Source organism: Nomascus leucogenys, chromosome 22a, assembly GCF_006542625.1.
Source record: "Nomascus leucogenys isolate Asia chromosome 22a, Asia_NLE_v1, whole genome shotgun sequence".
In the NCBI taxonomy this organism is placed as follows: Eukaryota; Metazoa; Chordata; class Mammalia; order Primates; family Hylobatidae; genus Nomascus; species Nomascus leucogenys.
The window spans coordinates 78919728-78924217 of record NC_044402.1 but is presented as its reverse complement, the minus strand read 5'-3'; positions in this window follow the sequence as shown (position 1 = coordinate 78924217).

Below are 4490 nucleotides of genomic sequence, written 5' to 3'. Positions count from 1 at the left end.
TCATTTGAGCCTGAGAGGTCGAGACTGCAGTGAGCTGAGATCACTCCACTATACTCAAGCCTGGGTGAAAGAGTGAGACCCTGTCTCAGAAAAAAAAAAACTGATAGTAGTAATAATAATAATGATAGTAAACAATATTAATAGCTAACACTTACTCAACACACTATGTGCCCAGCACTTTTCTAACTGCTTTTTATGAATTGATTCTTCTAATCCTCACAACTCTATGAGGTAGGTAGTACAGTAAAACCACATGAATTAAAAATCACTAGAATGAATTACAATACTAAAGAATTTTTATTTTTTATACCCTATTAGAATTTAAATCTAGACTTCCAGTGAAACATACAAACCAACCACATGAATTTATTTCCTCTATCTCCAAACCACCAAAAAGACATTAAAGGAATATAAATAATTAATCCACAAAGAGAACAGATGACAAAGAGAACAGACTACAAAGCCATGAGATTTTAACAAAGTTTATACAGATAAAAACCAGGAGGAAGTGTGATATCTAACTTAGCAGAGTGGAGGAAGTTAAAGCCTAAGTACCCAAAAGGGAGAAGCCCGAAAACACACCCCACCAAACCTCTACTAAGTTTAGGACTTGGAAGCACTAGGTATTGTAGAAGATGAGAGTGAGGTATAGGGCTGAAACCAGGACAAGAAGTCTGTATAAAGAGCAACTGGAACCCAGGTCCTCTCCCCTACTCTCCACAGCCAACCTCCTCTGACAGGAAAAACTGAACCTGAGGGTCAGTAGCCAGAGGAGGATTAGGGGGGTGCGGCCGAATGGGCTTGAGAGAGGCTGAAGATAGAGGGATTAAGTAAACGTCATCATATAAACCTTGGGGTCCTCAGCTGTCTTTTCTTACCCTACTATCAGGACCCAGTTTTCTAGAGAAACTGGCCCCAAAGAGAAGACCTCCACTGAAATTTAGGGGACCTCAACAGAAAAGGCCAACTCTCTATCTGATGGCCCTTTAGACAACTTATAAACCCTGCCCACACATAAAGACCTACGACATTAGCTTTTTAATACATGACTAATATGAATAGATGATTTCTAAGAAAGGCTTCAGAATGAAAGAGCCCAAAACAAATAAATAGAAAACAGAAACATGGTGGGGGAGGGGGAGAACCATTCAAGAAACAGGAAAGATGTAAGAAAAAAATCTTAATTTTATCCTCAGGGAGATATGGGGAAACATTTAATCTATAAAATAAAAATAGGTTTTTATGAAATGAAACAGAAAAAGACCTCTTAGCAATTAAAATATATATAAAGAAAATTCAATAGAAGAGCTGGAGGATAACAAAAAGAACAAAGATAACATAACTTAAGGAAGAACTACAGAGAAAAAGCTTTTTTAATTTAGAGGAGATCCAACTCTGGGAGGTCCAACATTCAAATAACAGAAATTCTAGAAAGATAGAACAAAGAAAATGGAAGAGAGAAAACTGTCAAGAAAATCACACACACACACACACACACACACACACACACACACACACACACCCAGAACTGAAGCAGACAAATCTCTAAATTGGAAGATTCCACCAAGTCAAGTAGCCATCAGGATGAATGAATAAAGACCCACATATCATTACGAAACATCAGAAGTAATGAGAAGCTCCTAAAAGCTTACAGAGTGTAAAAACAGATCCCAGGTAAAGGAACGGTATCAGAATTCTCACAGAAAAACTAAATGCCTTAAGACAATGAAATGTTGCCCTTAAAATTCTGAAAGAATGTTATTTTCCAGACTCCAAACTACCAATCAAGAGTAGAGACATTTTCAGACCTGTAAAGCCTTAAAATCTTTACTTTCTATGCACCTTTTCTTAGGAAGTTACTGGTGGAGGAGCTTTGCCAAAAAAAAAAAAACAAAAAAACAAAAAAACAAAAAAAAAACCTAATGTGAGACTAAAAAATAAAGGGAGTTTCAGAATGACTGCTGAACCATGGAACAGGCCTGGAGGGCAACAGTACAAATGGCAGAAGACGAAGGACTGTGGAAGAAATGTCCTGAAAGGATGACAAAATATTTTTAAAAACTTTTTTAAGTAAAGGGAATTGATATGATTATCTGATGTTTTTCAGCATTTAAGCCTTTGGATAGTCATTGTGACAGGTACATTAAAAACTAAGCAAATCTGAAAATCAGGCAATACCAACCCCAGAAAAAATAACATTCTAGTAAAAAGGAAATAATGATAGTTAACCATGTGGTAAATCAGTGAACTACATTTATGTCTATCTATTTAACAAAAAGTTTGTTCTAACAAAAAGTTGTGTGAATATAAATCTATTTTGGGAGCGGTGGGGGAAGAAAAATGTGGGAGGTGGAGAGTTTAAGTAAAGTAAATCCTGTCTACCATAAAAGGCATTCAAGAAACTGTTTCTGAAATTGATAAGTCAAGAAAAAGTAGTACAACACTTTCAAACAGGAAGGCAAATACTAACAAAAACCACTAAGAGTTCCAAGTGTTTGTCTTTGGAATGCTAAATTGGGGAAGAGGGAATTACACTTTTTCACTATAAACCTTTTAGTTCTATTTGATTTTTTCAAACTATGTACATTAGCTAGTTTAATAAAAAGAAAGCTAAAATTAAAAAAAAACAACAGAATTTCAAGTTAAGAATTCAACACGAATTCAAAGAGTGGATTGGGGAGACAGAAAGACATGAACGAGAAGGCCTATCTACCAACTACCTACCATTCATTTACCCGCCGGGGTTATTAAAAGAGAGACCTCCTCAAAGGAGCTCCTGCAGCCTAATCTGGCTTTCTTTCAGGCCAGGATACTCCCTCTGTACCAAGTAGCCAGCACAAGGCTCAAAATACAGACCTAGAGGTGCCTTATTAAATAAAAGAACTAGCGGAGTCCAAATTAATGGTATTATCATGTATATGGAATTAGTCTAAACAGCAGTCTGGTATTAACATATTACAAGGACACATTTCCTGAGATCTTGTGATTTTTACATTTCTAAATGTGATAATACATACTGAAAAACTACAATTCAAGGTCAAAGGTTCTAGGGCATCTGTGGAAATGAAGATACTCTATCTCCTGCCTTGGAATTTAAGTTTAAGAAACAGCATCCATTTCTGGACTTTTCCTGACTGAAGATCATGCAATAATCCCACGTGATGTAAGAAAATTCAAATTCAGCTCATTTATAAAAGAATTGTATCAAAATCCCTTTAGTCATGGAGGCCTGCGATTCCCAAAGAATAGTGAGCAAGCACTTGAATGAAAAACAAGCACTGCTTTTGCTTAGAAGATCACTGATAGGCTGCCAAGAGAACCTCCAAATTTCTCAATAACTTTTCATGTTTCTCAATAACCCCATGACCTAGACAAAGCAAAAAAGGGACTACTAATAACTAATAACCAATAATTTTTCTATAAAGTATAGAACAACTTAACAAGCTAAAATTCTTACAGAATTGTTATATGGTTCATCTTTTTCTTAAAATTCAAAAAAGTCAGGCACACTTGAAAATAAAGGACTCCTCAAAATGCAAGGTTCCCTTAAGCTTTATAGGTTTCCTCATGCTACCAATTCACTGATCAAAACCTGGATATAATTCAAGATATATTTATACTCCCACAAAAAAAAAAATGATTTCACAGATGTGTTTGGTTCCTAACAATAACAACAAAAAGTGGCTCCAAGTCATAACAAAAGACATACTTAGGGATACCGCAAACCTGTTCAAGGACCTGTTTCAAGGGGGAAAAAATGATAGAAACCAGAAATAATTGCATTGTATTTTTAAAATATTTACAGAAAACTCTTCACGAACCCATCTATTTGGGTAAAGCAACAGAAAACGGATGTGATTATTTTCTATAAGTTCAAAAGCTTGTTATGGTGTTTTCACTATAAACCTATTACTTCAAAAAAATTCACTACCAGAAAAAACTCCCAATCAATAGCACCCTGACCTTCATGGTCTTAATACTGTGCAAGTTCTTACTACAAAATTTAAAAAAAAAAAAAAAAGAAAAGAAAAACTTGATTACCTGCTCAACATCATAACTTACTACATTATCAAACTTTTTTTTTTTTTCAAATTAGACATAAGTACAACTTATGAGCAGGTAAAGACTCCACTGAATATAGAGTAGTCTGATGACCTGTGTGCTATTTAAAATTACAAACACTTTAAGTAGCATACAGTTTACCCAAACACATATTAATGTATAAACTGTTTATGTCTATTTTAAACTTAAGACGGAAGGCCTATAATTACAGTTTTTTAAATAAATACCAAATATTAATTATTTTAAAATATCCCACATAAACTTACAAGAGAAATTGAAATAAAATGAAATAGGCCACACCATTCTAAGCTCACAGGCAACAAAAAGTATGCTTCATTTATGTCTTCACCAGCAAGCCTAAGTATACAAACAAACTCAAATCCAGTAGAATTATATTAGTGCCTAATAAAGATTAGACAGAATATCAA